The sequence below is a fragment of the Pristiophorus japonicus genome, chromosome 10 (assembly GCF_044704955.1).
Source record: "Pristiophorus japonicus isolate sPriJap1 chromosome 10, sPriJap1.hap1, whole genome shotgun sequence".
Lineage (NCBI taxonomy): Eukaryota > Metazoa > Chordata > Chondrichthyes > Pristiophoridae > Pristiophorus > Pristiophorus japonicus.
Genome location: NC_091986.1, coordinates 126,848,124 through 126,865,720, shown reverse-complemented (window position 1 = coordinate 126,865,720; position 17,597 = coordinate 126,848,124). Strand labels below are relative to the sequence as shown.

General features: G+C 41.9%; 1 protein-coding gene across 1 annotated transcript in view; it reads right to left on the bottom strand.

Annotated features, from left to right (window-relative positions):
• The window catches only part of gab2 (GRB2-associated binding protein 2), a 516,690-nt gene that overhangs the window by 199,479 nt on the left and 299,614 nt on the right, over positions 1–17,597 (bottom strand). The gene's annotated exons all lie outside the window — the stretch shown is intronic.

The window sequence follows — 17,597 nt, the reverse complement described above, 5'->3', positions numbered from 1 at the left end:
TGGTGTGCTCCATGCTGCACAACTTGGCTATCAGGAGGGGACAAGAGTCTGACAGTCCACCTCACCAGAGAGAGGAGGAGGACGAGGATGCTGAAGCCGTGCCCCCGCCCCCCTGTAGACCGCATGACAGGGCCTGTGGTGGCATGATAGCTGCAAGAGCCTTACGTCAGGAGCTCATCAATGATCGCTTTGCCTGAAAGCATGTTGGTGTTATTTACAAGGCTGACACACTGTTGGGTGTGCAGGTGATACATTAATGGTGACCATCACCTTGGTGACAGTTAAAGTTTAAGTTGATTGAAGTTAAGTGTCATTATACCCTTTGATGTTAAGGAATCACCAGCGTGTAACGGTGCAGCTATCTGAGCCAATGCGCAACAAGGTTTTGTCAAATAAAAAACATTTAAACCAAACATTTGTCTGAAATCATCAGTATTTCTGTAAAAACCAACCCTCCCCCGCCCCCCGCTTCTCCTTCCCACCTTTACCCCTTCCCCTCCTGACTCCAAGCCGCCTGGCCAAGGAGCTCCTCAGGCGATGTTTCATTGCGGGGGGGGAGGGGGGGATGATGGCCGAAACGCTGCTTGGACGTATATGGGAGAGGATGGTCCCGAGGTGGGAACGTGATCTGAGCCAGAAGCAAGATGTTGCTGCTGGTTCTCATGTGTGGTTGGCAATGGAGATGTGGAACCTTGGGGTGCAGTGCCGCGCTCCGGGGCCACTGGGAGCCCTCTGCCACCAGTGTTTCTGCCTACCAACTCCAGGGCCTCCACCATCCCTTCCATGTTATATCTTATTTGTTGGACAAAAACTCGGTGCAAACTATGTTCTTGGTGCTTCGGAGGCTTTCTGTTGCTGGTGAATCTCCCTCATGCCTCCCACAACAGCCAAACAAGCACACACCACAGCCACACACGCCTTCAGTCCCTCTGAGCTCCTCTCTTTCTGTCTCCTCTTCTGCGCATGTCATGATGACCCTTGACCTCCTGAATCGCGGGAATTGAGCGTTGCCATGCTGTTGCTAAGGACGGCGCCACTTTACGGCAGAAGGTCAGAGAGATTTAACGCTACTGCCCATTTCATATCGCTCGCGGTAATGCCCATTTTCAACTAGGTGCTTTGAGAATGGGCGAGAAGCCGGCGATCTGAAAACCTTTTTTTTACCGCCCATGGCGGAAATAACGCCCATTTTTGGGTGATAAATGCAAAAGTGGAAAATCTAGCCCATGGACTTATTTTGCCATATTTACAAATCAAGCTTAACCACTTGTTTTCTGTTTCGAAGAAGATACCTTCGCTCTTAAACAGAACCTTCCAAACATGATGTCGAACTAAGACTCATTCTAAGCTGATTCTGAGGAAAGTTTTCCTCCAAGGGATGCCCTTGATTTACATTTGAACTCTCTACAACTTCAGACTGTTTGTCTGCCTGACTCGGACTCAGACTTAAATTCTGACTTTCTCTTGGACTTGTTTCCAGTACATTTGATGAAGGGTATGCTACTGGTACTGTACTTGTATCAAAACTATCTGATGAGTCAGAAATAATCGAATCATTCTAACTTTCAACTCCTTCCATGTCTGTAGGTAAAATATGATCAATGTGAACAAACCTAACCTGTCCATGATCAAACATCTTGACCAAATATGTGCGAGGACCACATATCTTCACCACTCTTCCTGGCAACCACTTTAACCATTTATGGTGATGGTTCTTCACTCTCACCTTCTGATTTAATTTCACACTGCTCTCTTTTACTCTCTATCTGATTCTCTTTTTGTCTTAATTGTTTCTCTTCCACGGACTGTGCCAAGTTTGGTTTTAACAACGAGAATCTGGTTCGTGGCTGTCGTTTGAGAAACAGCTCTGCTGGTGTTCTACCAGTAGTTGTATGAGGAGTATTACAATACGTAATTAGAAAATTAGCCAATTTTGGTCCAATGACAACTGTCGTTTCTTTGGATTTGGATCTAACATTTGTTTGATGAAGGCACGTTTTACAATTTGTACTGTGCGCTCTGCTGCTGGTGGAACCTTGGTATGTTTCATACCCTTTTTGCACGTGAACTATGCAAATTCTTCTGAACAAAATTGTGGTCCAGTATCAGAAACTATTTCTTCTGGGAGGCCAAATGAAGACAATAATCTTTGCAAAATGTCTAATTGTTTTACTTGTTGTTATTTTCCGCATTGGAAACACCCTGATCCACTTTGAATGGCTATCAATCACAATGAACAATTGTTGTCCTTCTAGCTCAGCAAAATAGATATGCAACCTTTGCCACACCCTGCCTGTAATGGTATTGATGTTGGTTTATTGCTTACCGATTGACATGTCGTACACTGACTGATGATGTACTCTATATCTTTATCTAGACCTGGCCACCATAAGTAACTGTGTGCAAAACTCTTGGTCAAGCACATTCCCAGGTGCTGGTCATGAAGATCTCTTATAGTCTGGACCTGAATTTATTTGGTATAACCACTCGAGCACCCCACATGATACAATCTTTATCGATTGATAATTCATTCCTACAAACAAAGAATGGATGAATATCTTTGTCTGTTATCTGGTTTGGCCAGCCATTTGCAATATACTCATACACCTTTGACATAACTGGGTCACGTTTGGTTGCTCTACCAATCTCTTCAGCTGAGACTGGCAGTTCATTAATGTATGAAAAATAGAACATTTTTTCCCTATCTGGTGTAACTTGTGATGGGGAAGGCAATCTAGACATAGCATCAACATTGCTGTGATCAGCTGATCGTCTGTATTCAATATCATATGTATATGCTGACAAAATCAAAGACCATCTCTGCATTCAGGCTGTAGCTAATGTTGGAACTGGGAACTTTGGATGGAGGATTGCTGTCAGGGGTGTTTCCAGTAGAGTGGACAAGGGAGAACCAGTTGATGTTGTGTATTTGGACTTTCAGAAGGCTTTCGACAAGGTCCCACACAAGAGATTAATGTGAAAAGTTAAAGCACATGGGATTGGAGGTTGTGTGCTGACATGGATTGAGAACTGGTTGTCAGACAGGAAGCAAAGAGGAGGAGTAAATGGGTACTTTTCAGAATGGCAGGCAGTGACTAGTGGGGTACCGCAAGGTTCTGTGCTGGGGCCCCAGCTGTTTACATTGTACATTAATGATTTAGATGAGGGGATTAAATGTAGTATCTCCAAATTTGCGGATGACACTAAGTTGGGTGGCAGTGTGAGCTGCGAGGAGGATGCTAGGAGGCTGCAGAGTGACTTGGATAGGTTAGGTGAGTGGGCAAATGCATGGCAGATGAAGTATAATGTGGATAAATGTGAGGTTATCCACTTTGGTGGTAAAAACAGAGAGACAGACTATTATCTGAATGGTGACAGATTAGGAAAAGGGGAGGTGCAACGAGACCTGGGTGCCATGGTACATCAATCATTGAAGGTTGGCATGCAGGTACAGCAGGCGGTTAAGAAGGCAAATGGCATGTTGGCCTTCATAGCAAGGGGATTTGAGTACAGGGGCAGGGAGGTGCTACTACAGTTGTACAGGGCCTTGGTGAGGCCATACCTAGAGTATTGTGTACAGTTTTAGTCTCCTAACTTGAGGAAGGACATTCTTGCTATTGAGGGAGTGCAGCGAAGGTTCACCAGACTGATTCCCGGGATGGCGGGACTGACATATCAAGAAAGACTGGATCAACTGGGCTTGTATTCACTGGAGTTCAGAAGAATGAGAGGGGATCTCATAGAAACGTTTAAAATTCTGACGGGTTTAGACAGGTTAGATGCAGGAAGAATGTTCCCAATGTTGGGGAAGTCCAAAACCAAGGGGCACAGTCTAAGGATAAGGGGTAAGCCATTTAGGACCGAGATGAGGAGAAACTTCTTCACCCAGAGAGTGATGAACCTGTGGAATTCTCTACCACAGAAAGTTCACTAAATATATTCAAAAAGGAGTTAGATGTAGTCCTTACTACTAGGGGGATCAAGGGGTATGGCGAGAAAGCAGGAATGGGGTACTGAAGTTGCATGTTCAGCCATGAACTCATTGAATGGCTGTGCAGGCTCGAAGGGCCGAATGGCCTACTCCTGCACCTATTTTCTATGTTTCTATGTTTCTAAACTTACGACCATACAAGTATTTGTGGAACTTCTTGACCCCAAAAATTAATGCCAAAGCTTCCCTGTCGATTTGCGCATAATTACGCTCACTGACATTGAAAGTGCATGAAGCAAAAGCAATTAGTCTCTCCTCCCCACTACGTAGTACATGGGAGATCACTGCCCCAACTCCATACGGAGAGGCGTCACATGCTTGCTTGATCTCCTTCGATACGTTTAAGTGAACTAACATGGTACTCTCTACCAACTGGCTTTTACACTCCTTGAATGCTGTGTCACATTCTTCTGACAACTTCCAATGGACCTGTTTTTTTCAATAGTTCATTCAGTGGATGTAACACTGTCGCCAAATTTGGTAGGAACTTCCCATAATAGTTCAAAAGACCCAAAAATGATCGAAGTTCAGTGACATTCATGGGAGTGGGTGCATTTCTGATTGCATCCAGCTTTCCCTTGGTTGGATGTAAACCATCTTTGTCTACTCTGTACCCTAAGTACTCCACTGAGTTTTGAAATAACTCACACTTGCGAGCAGTCACTTGTATTCTGTGCTTCTCTAGCCGTTTGAGGACTTCATCCAATATGTTATTATGAATTTGCCTGTTTGGTGCTGAAATTAGTATGTCATGTAAATAACATATTACCCCTTCAATACCTTGCAAAATCTGGTTCATCACCCCTTGGAATATGGCGGGGGTGGAAGACACTCTAAATGGTAACCTTTTAAATTGATATAGGCCTACATGTGTATTTATAGTCAAGCATGACTTGGACTCCTCATCTAGTTCAAGTTGTAAGTAGGCATTCGTAAGATTCAACTTTGAGAAGATCTGACCACCTGTCAATGTTGTGAACAAATATTCTACATTTGGCTGTGTAATGGGGAGATTACCCTCTAGAACCTAGTTTACGGTACTTTATAATCACCACACAACCTTACCTTACCATTGGACTTAGGTACAACAACAATGGGTGTAGCCCAATTACATAGATCTATCTTAGAGATAATGTCTCAGTCTCTAATCTTTTAAGTTCTTGCTCAACTTTCTCCTTGAGTGCATATGGTACGGGATGTGGCTTGCAGTAAACTGGTCTAGTGTCCTTCTGTACCCTGACACTCGCCTTGATGCCTTGGATCAGACTGCCTGTTTTTCAGAACACCATCGAATACTTCTTGATGACATCATCCTTTGATGCAAATCTCATTTCAACACGATAAACCTCACTTCAATCCAGCTTCAGTGATCCCAACCAATTTCTTCCTAGTAAGGCAGGCTTGTCTCCTGCCATTACTAAGAGAGGCAAGCTCTGAAAGTGATCCTTGTATTTCACCGGTACGGTGATATGACCTACCACAGGAGTGTTCTCTCCCGAGTAGCCTCGCAGCTCTATCTTGGATTTCTCCAATGGGAAATCACGTAATTTGTCGAGATATAGCGATTCCGGTACTACACTCACGGATGCACCATTGTCGATTTCTATGGGTATCTTGGTTCCTGCAACATCTACGTGGATGATGATACTTTTCAAATCGCTATTAGTTACTCTCGTGCTCCTGATAATGTGAGGCTCTAAACCCTCCTCGTCCTGTTGTTTTTCTTCCATGCTATGTAGTCTCGGGGGATTTCTATTTATAGCTTTGAACGTTGGTTTACTCTTCAGTCGGCATGCCTTCGCAAGATGCCCAGTTTTCCAGCAGAAGAAACACTCTGCCTTCACATATGGACAACTTTGAGCAATGTGTTGTCCCAGGCATCGATAGCAGGACTTCAATGCTCCTTTCCCCTTCCCAGTTGCTGAGACCTTGGGGCCCAACTGCCTTTTACTTTTAACCTGCAGGCGATTCACCTCGGTTGTCTGATGACTGGAAATGGTACAAAATTCTCAGGAATATTGGTTGGCCATGTCCATTAACATAGCTGTCTGACAAGCTAAATCAAAAGTCAAGTTAGGCATTGTCAATAACTTTCTTCTGATCGCATCATTTTTCATCCCACAAACAAAGCGGTCACGCAATGCATGGCCCTGAAAGTTTCCAAAATTACAGTGAATAGATAGCTTTTTTAATGCTACAATGTACTCACTGATATTTTCTTCGGTTAACTAATCTTGCATTCTGAAACGATAACTCTCAGCCATTTCCAGGGGCTCAGGACTGTAGTGCTGTAGTTAGAATCTGCTTAAGTGCTGTGTCCTTTGGCTTGACAGGCACAAGCAAATTTTTCATGGTCTCATACACCTCGGGTGCTGCTTCAGTTAAGAAAATAGCCCGTTGTCATTCTAACACCACCCGGTTATGGTTTTCATCATCGGAGATTTCAATGATATTATTTGCAGTGAAAAACATTTCTAGCCGCTCCACATATGCTCCGAAACTTTCACTGTCGCGTTGAAACTCCCCCAAGAGCCCCATTATTCCCATAGGCACGGCCATCCAAGTGAGCTTGTAACTTACCTTGGATTTTTAGCTGTTAATCAAAACAGAGAAGCTCTCAAAGTCTCTCTGCCAGTTGGCTGAATCATCCACCAACAAAAATTTCAGCTTAGTTATCCGATTATCACTTTCTTGTCACCAATGTTAGATTTTCAGTACGACATCACGAACACACACAGGCTCTAAGATGGCTGATAACTTCAGGAACCCTTGTCAGGTGACCTGAACTGTTTATTGTTGTAAACAGCAATGGCTGCAATGCCACAGGTGGAGCTATATATAGATTACATTTACTTGTACTCTTTATGGTTCCTTCACAAAATAAAATTTGCATAAAACAGTCTTGGGCTGATTTCAGCACAAATTACTGCCACACAAAGTGCAATTCAGGTAGTTGCCACCACAAAAGCAGATTGGCAATGCAAATTTAGAAATATATTTATGGCTGCAATTCAATGCCTTGGGAGATGTCTGCCAACCACACTGAGATGGATCAGTGTTACCACTGCAACATGCTGCAGTTTTAAGTATAACTGTCTTTTCCAGCACTGTAAATTAGACCATGGATTTAGAGACACAACAAGGAGTGCTACAATACAATTAATTATTTTCACAATTAATAATTAAAGATAGACTCCCTGCATAAAGAAGATTCAAACAATAAAAGTAAAACCAGAAAGGTTTTAATGATAGGGAATAAATTGGGATAAATTACGTTAAATCAGTAAGTGGAGCACTCAGGAATAATTATATTAACGGCAAGTACTAAACAATAGGAGTCCAGCATCTACAATATAGTGATCTCTGCAACATGCTTTCTGCTAACTCCTAATATATAGAGTACATCCATTTAGTGAATTTACAACTTAGTGCGACAGCTCAGATATCTGAATTTATATTATTAAGTTTTGTTTCAGTGTGAATGTAACATCCCTCTGATCGATCGGATTGCATAACTGGAGAGCAAACAGACACCAAATCTCGACAGTGTAGTTCGTGATTGGAAATGACCAAATCATAGCAATAGCACTCTTGTCTCTGAATAAAGCTCATAATTCAAGCTTCACTCCAGAGCCCAGAATCTAGCTTACATTGTAGTGCTGTGCTGTCAGAGATGCTGGGACCAAAATTCACTTCTGCAAGAAAGCTGGCGCACCTACCCTTTTTGTGAAAGTTTTTCCGCCCAGATCGTTGAGTCGGCCTCTCCGTTGATTTTCAGCACTTAGGTTTTTTTTGACGTTGGACCGGAAGTCGGTCGTAGTGGGGGGTGAGAGATTGACTGAAAGGCAGGCTGAGGGGCTGAATTTGGGTCGGGACCGGGACTCCGCAGTGGAGTAGTTTTGAAGTCACAGCACACTCTCTCCCCTCCGTTAAAGGGGAGTGACTCTTTCATTTTTTAATCTTTGGCCACTGGGCCTCCAGGGAGGGTTTCGGCTGGGCCAGCAGCCTGGCAGCCAAGAGGGGGTGCCCCGCTGAACCTGTGGGCACTATCTTACTGGCCGATCGGGAAATTAATACATGGCAACTGCGGCAGTGGGCCCTCCTTTTGAAGGGTTGCTGCGCTACTGGGCCGTACTCACTGCGGATAAGGTGCACTGATAGAAAAAGCTGTCGGGGGCACCACGCGGCAGGGATCGATCTATTTTGCTTAATTTCGGGCGGATTTTTTTTGCAGGTGAGGGAGAGCGCCTGTCGGTACGTGCTCTGATGACGCATTTGCGGCATTCATCAGCATCACGGCGAAATTGGGTCCAGGCCGAAAAATCCCCGACCTGAATTTGAGTTGGGGCGGCCATTTAATGACAAAGTGGCGGCCACGGGATTCTGCCACATAGCCGCCACAAACGAGCAGTAACGGGTCTCTCTGAGACCCTGAATTTTGTCCTCACTGTCTTTTGAATGAGACATTAAACCAAGGTTTTCCCACTCACTATTTGAGGAAGAGCAGGGGAGTTCTCTCTGGTATACTAGCCAATACCCATCCCTCAACCAACACCACTAAATCAGATTAGATAGTCATTTATCTCATTGTTGCTTGTGTGACCGTGCTATGCCTAAATTGGCTGTGAAAAGTGTTATATAAATTCAGATTTTGCTTTCTATGATAGTTCCACCAAAATACCCTCAAAAATTCAACTTATATTTATTATTAAATAGACGTATACATATTTAGAAAATAAATCCAAAACGTATGCATAAAATCAGTTTCAAAAACTTTCCTTGTCCTTGCAGAACATCATAATGCATCACACCAGGTCTATGAACCTCCTGGACTCTGAGCATATCCTTGATCCATACTTCACTATCCCCACCTAGCCAGCCGACTCGCTACATTTGAGGTCCTTATATATGGTTCTAAGATGAATAAAGAAATGTATACATGTAGGAATCTGTCCTCTGATGTAAAAGGAAATTTCCAGGAGCCAACATGTGTGCAAAAGAGCGTACTCCTTCTTCAGAAATCCAACTATGATTCTGATATGGACATGGAAAACAGTCTGTCTCCAGTGAATGAATTCCCAAATGTGTTTGTTTATTTTAGCTTTGGCCCAGAGAACAGGGAGAAGAGATGCATGCTGTTGGGAACGTTGCTGGAAAAGGTAATAAGAACATAAGAATTAGGAACAGGAGTAGGCCATCTAGCCCCTCGAGCCTGCTCCGCCATTCAACAAGATCATGGCTGATCTGGCCGTGGACTCAGCTCCACTTATCCGCCTGCTCCCCGTTACCATTAATTCCCTTATTGGTTAAAAATCTATCTATCTGTGACTTGAATACATTCAATGAGCTAGCCTCAACTGCTTCCTTGGGCAGAGAATTCCACAGATTCACAACCCTCTGGGAGAAGAAATTCCTTCTCAACTCGGTTTTAAATTGGCTCCCCCGTATTTTGAGGCTGTGCCCCCTCGTTCTAGTCTCCCCAACCAGTGGAAACAACCTCTCTGCCTCTATCTTGTCTATCCCTTTCATTATTTTAAATATTTCTATAAGATCACCCCTCATCCTTCTGAACTTCAACGAGTAAAGACCCAGTCTACTCAATCTATCATCATAAGTTAACCCCCTCATCTCCGGAATCAGCCTAGTGAATCGTCTCTGTACCCCCTCCAAAGCTAGTATGGGAAAGAAACTTTCTTGAGGGAGCAAAGAAGGAGAGAGAGCGAGCGAGTGAGAACTTGACAGCGTTGCAAGATTGTGCAAAGCGATCCTGGTGAGTGGTGGTGTAGAAGGAACTCTGTTAAGGGAGAGAGAAATCAGGAGAGATTCGGTTCAGTGGGGTGGTGGGGAGAAAGAGAAGGGCATCTTGGGGTTTTGTTGAAAACAAATGGGATGGCTGCTTTGGGTTTAGTGAGCCCACGTTCGAAAAGCAATGTATCTGCGGATTCACAGTGAGCAGCATCAGGGGAGGTTCACCGGTAATTATTTTGAGAAAGTCTGGGGTAGCTACAATTCACATTGGTTTTCTTTGATTAAGGAGGAGATAAAAAGATTAGACAGGATTCCTGCTCTTGATTATTATCCACAATCCCCTGCTGGAAAAAGCACATGTGTGGATATTAAGTCCAAGTCGGATTAGACTTGGCTGTAATGTCTTTCACAATCAAAACACTTCCTTACACTTAGGGATCAAAATTTGTCTTATAACAAAAACAGAAGAATGCCCTTTTGTCCTTCATAACTAACAACTTGATAACAAAATTTCATTGTCATAAATTGCGTGTTTTTAATCCATGCATTCCCGCAATTTCAGTAGAGGGTCATTAATTTAGAGGAAAACCAGCATTCTCCTGTTTTTTTTGTTATAAAGGGAACTTTGGGATCTCTACCATGACTCACATATGAAGAATAACCACCTGGAAGAGGTACCAGAGGACTGCTGGCACCTGTGGGTCACAACCCTAAGAAGATGCATTGTTCTTCGAAGGGTAGGGGAAATTACAGGGACATTGGGACAAAAGCTGAGTATGCAAGAATGAGCTCTGGAGGTTATGATTTGATCTCCTTCAACCCACTCAAAATCAGCCTTACTTTATAATTTTTTTCCCTTAGCATATTAATCAGAGCTTTGTTATGAAAAGAGAATGTGGAAAAGTCCATGCCTGAGGGAAAATTAAATTCTTTTATGCTTATGTCACATAGCTGGTGAAAATAATTTCCTCTGCAGATTCTTTATTAATATATGAAAACATAATTGTATATTTTTTTTAAAAGTTAAGAAAACTAAATATACCCATGACCCCCTAAATAAATCTGCCTTATAATGATTATTAAAAAACACCCTGAATACAAAAATAGTGAAAAGCTTAGGAATTAGCATCAGATAACTATTTATGCCCATGAATCAAAACAAACATAGATCTCTCTCTCTCTCTCATATATATATTATAAATCTTGGACCTGAGCACACTTTCTGTTGGTACGAGATTTGGTAATTCTTTAATTTAAATTGCCTCTGTAAATATTTCTAATGGAAACTTCCCATGCAAAAGCTTGCAGTGTAGTTGGAGTTTGCATTCCACTGACTGATTCCCTGTTTCCTTCTGTCAGGTCTTCTGCTCTTTCACCTTCTTAACCTTCAGCCCCATTCCTTGGCCTGCTGCCTGGTCTCTGGTCTGTTCCTCCCATCACAACCCTTTCTGGGCCTTCTTCCAGATCCCTTGCTGCTCTGCTCTTAAATTAAAAAAAAATTACACATGATCGCAACTCAGCTGAAACTCTAGCCTGCTCCTTCGGACCCATCCCTGTCTCCGACCAGCCCTTCCAGCCTACTTTCCCGTTCTGACTATTTCAGCCCTTGGACCCCAGAGAGCAACGTCATGGGAGATCCATTGCTGTATAAAGAAAATGGCAAGCATCCAAGAATGATTAAAAGACAGCAATCTAATTGAAGGATTTGGATAATGCTGGAAACTGGGGGAACAAAGTTAAAGCAGATTCTAAACATCATCCAAACCCCCTGATGAGATTACAGCTTTGAAATCAGTTGTGTGTGACTATTATTTTTACAATGCACAATGTGGAGATTGTGAGAATGGTTCTCATGTATCCTGAGGATCTTAGGGGTGACAGCAACCATTATGCTGGTCAATAATTGCTACTGTGCTTTGCGCAGTTAATTTATGATAATGAATCCTCTGAAGGATTGATGATTTTAATGTAATGACCTTAAATTTTCCAAATTAATAATCAACATTTGATTAATTTTAAACAACAAATGTCTTGGAAGTTACTAACCAAGCCTACCAGCTCCCTGGCATTTGTGGGAATGTAATGCAAGAAATTGTAATTAACCACCTGCTTTGACTGTGACGTTAATCCCTGGCAATTCTCTTGATTCTCTCACTGCTGTCAGTTCATCACTGAAAATCTCACACCTAGGATTTGTTGAATGTAGGCAGCTTTGCTAACTAAATTTTGCAGTGTGCCTTATACTAATCCTTTATCTATAGTAGGCGATGGATGGCATTTGTCCCTTGGTTTATGTCTGTGTTGTTTTAATTGGACAATTCAATAAGTGAAAGATAAAAAAAAAACAGAAGCCTATTGAATAATGTGGAACAGCACACAGTTTATACAAGGATGGCTTATGTTTTAAGTGCTAAATCGTCAGCTGTGCAGGCTATTTTCCCTGGAGAAAATGAGCCACTGCTCTTTGAACAGAAGAGAGCTGTATTAATGGTGCGAAGCTGTTGGGGGCACTGACTGCAAAAGGGGTTGGTGCGCCGGACGGTAAGGGGTCGGCGCGTCAGGCAGGGTGGGAAAGATGGGGCGCAGCCTGAGAGCAATTGTGGATGGGTTGCATCCTCTGTCTGTTCCCGAGCAGAAAGGCTTTACCGCCCTGTTACCGCGGCCTTAAAAAGGTGCAATTTCGGCCCCCCTCTTTAAAAAAACTTATCTCAAATCCCCCTCCCATGAGCATCATATTGTCATATTCGTCAATCTCTTCACTTTCCAGAAACCCATCTAGTTGTCTCGTTATACTATTCGCTGCAATGGCCTTGTCTGGAAATATATTCTATGTATTACTATTTGTTCTTCCTCCCCATTCCTAACATCTTAAATTTCAACTTTGCTTTCCTGGCACAAACTGACACAAACAGAAATTTTTCAAACTCGATCATCTTGAAAATGATGGTCACCTCAAAGTTTATTTTCCAAAGAGAAGAAACCCAACATTTTTAATAACTTAGATTCCAAATGCATAGATGAACTTTTATTGCTTGCTTCTGCACCCTCTCAATGACAATAATATATATTCTATGTTTAGATAATGAACTGTCCTTTAAACATTTTGTTTCACCAAGTGTTCATCCATTAGATTCCTAAAACTCATTCCAAAGTTTTTTCCCACAAATTAAGTTCGAACTTACAGGCTACAATTTCTAGGTAGGTTATTTGACTTTAAAACAAAATCTCCATTAAACCTTCCTGTTTACATAGGTCATCAAGTAGGTTTCCTAATATGATGTTCATTTTCTTTGTCTTAGGCTTCAACCTTTGAAGTCAGTGACTTATTCAAGATCGGACTAGATTTTGACTATCGGTTGGCCGACTGGCTAATAGAGCCAATTAGCCGCATTATCATGCCCCCACAGGCTGTGGGTGAAAAACAAGCATCCTGATGTAGCCCACTGGCTCTGGGATGGCACAATATTGGACCACCTTGAAGCTGGCTCAGCCCAGAAAAAGATAAGTTGGGGTGCCTGTTCGTGGGGACATGAGGGACCTGTTGCAGCAGCAGCCCATATTATTTTTGTGCAGCCTAGAAGAGCATGTACAAAGGACCCTGATTACAATTTTAGGACATAATTGCATGGCAGGTGTTGCGCCCAGTTCTGACCTAGAATGGAAATTGGGGCCCTATGCACATTAGAATAGCCTACCGCCTGAAATAGATGAATGCTTTGGTGGCCCAATGGTAAGCTCCTTTTGAAGATAGCAGTGGCTGGAGCACTGTCGTAAACTGGGTGGTGAGCCATTTTCGGACCCCATTTAAAAGCCAAACAGTCCAACTTAAAGTCTAACCCATTTTCCCAAGCACCCACCAGTACCTCAGCGAAGTAGCTATTCCATATGTGAGGCCTGAGATGGTGAACGTCAAGCGTTAATAGTTTGTGGAAGGTATTGCAACTGAGCCTGATCTTGTTCTCACCTAAAGCTACAAGTGTATGCTTCCAGTAGGGAGCACATCATTGTGATAAGACTGGGAATACTAGTTCATTTCCCCCTGTCTAATGTGAGGACATTAAAACAAGAGTTGTCCCAGCCATTCCTAAGCACTTGAGGTCATTCCTAAGCACTTGAGGTTACGAAAAATAAATAGAAGTATTTGATTAAATGGAAAACTTGAAATTAAACCCATCAAATCTATATCAGACATTAATAAAATATTTAAAGGTATGTAGTACCAGGGGGTCCACATTTGGATTAAAATCAGGTAACCAGGCATAAGCTGGGGATTGGACATGATACTGTGCAATTCATTTCTTAATTGTATATTTTTGACTTGCCTCATTAAGATTCACTACTTTTACAACATCACAACTTCCAGTCCCTAATTCAACCCCAAACCATAATAGTAATTGTCAATCAACTTCTCAGGCATGCAAAACATTTCATGCATTTATAATCAAATTTTTATATGTACATAGATAAAATGATCTCTTTCAAAGCTTTTTGTTCATCGTGGAATTCTTTAACTTACACAAAGCAGAGACTAATATTAAGGCAGGTAATTTTTCACAGATGATAACATCAGAACACTGTAATGAGTAGCCAGTCATAGCTGCTGATCGTAATGCTCACTTTTAATGATTTTGAACACAAAAATGCAATTAATCATTAGATGACTAGAAATCCCACCATGCACTACATTTATCCCACATGCAAGGTCATAGTAGGTACATGATTTTGCCCATGGAATAAATATGATACATGGAGCGATATCTAGCTGAGGATTATCTATTTTATGGTGGTGATTTCTGTTTCATTCTTTTTCCATTCAGTGTTGCTTAATTCTCTAGTTGCTAGGAAATGAGATGGTTTCAGGTAGAGACAAGTTAGCAGGACTACAGAAATTAAAAATAATGGACTTTGATCCAACTTGGACCTTCAGTACTCCACACCTCCAAAGATTTTATCAATGTCTGATATAAACACTTGATAGGCTTAATTTCATTCTTTCTATTTACTTAAATTCTATTTACTTTTCATCGATTATTTATAATAATGTGTTCCTATTGTTTGTGAGCAATATTTAAGAAAGTGAATAAAGAAGCTCCAAAAACCGGTGCACAATGTATCTGATCAAAATTTAATAGTGCACTCTCTGGGCAACATTGTTGATTGAACAGCAAAAATAACTGGTTTGTTAATGTTTACTGCAGAATTTATATTGCAGGACTGCTTGAAGAACATAAGAACATAAGAATTAGGAGCAGGAGTAGGCCATACAGCCCCTTGAGCCTGCTCTGCCATTCAATAAGATAATGGGTGATCTTTGACCTCAACTCCACTTTCCCGCCCGATTCCCATATCCCTTGATTTCCCTAAGGTCCAAAATCTATCCATCTCAGCCTTGTATATACTCAATGACTCAGCATCCACAGCCCTTTGGGGTAGAGAATTCTAAAGATTCACAACCCTCTGAGTGCAGAAATTCCTCCTTAACTCAGTCTTAAATGGCCGACGCCTTATCCTGAGACTATGTCCCCTAGTTCTCGACTCTCCAGCCAGCATGTACCCTGTCAATCCCCCTCACAATCTTATACATTTCAATGAGATCACCTCTAATTCTTCTAAACGCCAGAGACTATAGGCGCAGTCTACTCAATCTCTCCTAGAACAACCCTCTCATCCCAGGGTTCAATCTAGTGAACCTTTGCTGCACCGCCTCTAAGGTGAAACTGTACCCAGTACTCCAGGTGTGGTCTCACTAATGCCCTGTACAATTGCAGCAAGATTTCCTTACTCTTGTACTCCATCATCCTTGCAGTAAAGGCCAACATTCCATTTGCCTTCCTAATTGCTTGCTGTACCTGCATGTCAATTTTCTGTGTTTCCTGTACGAGGACACCTAAATCTCTCTGAACACCAACATTTAATAGTTTCTCACTATTTAAAAAATATTCTGTTTTTCTATTCTTTATACCAAAGCGAATTACCTCACATTATATGCCACCTGCCACTTTATTGCCCACTCACTTAACTTGTCTATATTCCTTTGCAGGTTCTTTGTGTCCTCCTCAAGCTTACTTTCCCACCAAGCTTTGTATCATCAGCAAATGTGGATACATTGCACTCGGTCCCTTCAGCTAAGTCATTAATAGATTGTAAATAGCTGAGGCCCAAACAATAATCCTTTTGGTACCTCACTAGTTACAACCTGCCAATCGGAAAATGATCCGTTTATCCCTACTGTTTTCTGTCCGTTAACCAATCCACTCTCCATGTTAATATATTACCCTCAACCCCATGAGCCATTATTTTGCGTGTCAACCTTTTATGTGATACCTTATCGAATTCTTTTTGGAAATCCAAATATACTTCATACACTGGTTCCCCTTTGTCTATCCTGCTAGTTACATCCTCAAATGTTAAACATGATTTCCCTTTCATAAAACCATGTTGACTCTGCCTAATCATATTATGATTTTCTAAGTGCCCTGTTACCACTTCTTTGGATTCCAGCATTTTCCCGATGACTGATGTCAGGCTAACTTGCCTGTAATTCCCTGTTTTCTTCCTCACTCCTTTTTTGTATAGTGGGGTTACATTTGTTACCTTCCAATCCGCTGGGACCATTCTAGAATCTAGGGAATTTTGGAAGATCAAAACCAATGCAGTCACTGTATTTGCAACCACCTCTTTTAGAACCCGAGGATGTAGGCCGTCAGGTCTTGGGGATTTGTTGGCTTTTAGTCCCATTGGTTTCTCTAGCACTTTTTCTCTACTGATATTAATTACCTTAAGTTCTTCACTCTTATTAGCCCCTTGGTTCCCCAATATTTTTCACATGCTTTTTGTGTCTTTTACTGCGAAGACAGATACAAAATATTTGTTAAAATCCTTGCCATTTCCATATTCCCCATTATAATTTCACCTGTCTCAGTCTCTAAGGGACCAACATTTATTTTTTATACTCTCTTCCTTTTTACATATTTGTAGGAACTCTTACAATCTGTTTTTATATTTCTTGCTAATTTACTCTCATTCTATTTTCTCCCTTTTTATCAATTTTTTGGTCATCCTTTGCTGGTTTCTAAAGCTCTCCCAAAGAAGTGAAACCAATCCATTTATTGAATGGATATAAATTTATCGAGTATACATTGACTATTCCAATGCTCTCCTGGCTGGCCTCCCATCTTCCACCTTCCATAAACTTGAGCTCATCCGAATCGCTGTTGCCAATTGCCTAATTCGCACCAAGTCCCATTCACCTTGCTTGGTAATCTATATTGGCTCCCGGTCCAGCAATGATTCTAATTTAAAATTCCCATTTTTGCATTCAAATCCTTCCACAGCCTTGTGCTCCCTATCTTGGTAATCTCCTCTAGCCTTACAAACCTCTGAGAATTCTGTGTTCCTCCAATTCTGGCCTCTCGTGCATCCTCGATTTTCTTCACCCCACTATTGGTGGTGGCCGTGCCCTCAGCTGCCTAAGCCCCAAGCTCTGAAATTCCCCCTCTAAACCTCTCCGCCCCTCTACCTTTCTCTTCTCCTTTAAGAAACTCCTAAAAACCTAACTCTTTGACCAAGTATCTCCTGATGTGGCTTGGTATCAAGTTTTGTTTGATAACACTTCTGTGAAGTGTCCTGGGATGTTTTACTAGGTTAAAGGTGGTATATAAATTCAAGCTGTCATTGTTGTTATTTGTATAGTGGGGTCGTTTCTACAACAATGAAAACACATTTAAATAGCTGCATATCTAATGTTTCCATTTACAGCTATTTAGTTGCTGGCCGTACTTTCTCCAATAGCTAAGGAAGGTCCTTTTATGTCAGCAACTGACTAACTATTTTGCTGACATGGAAGGCACAAAGACTT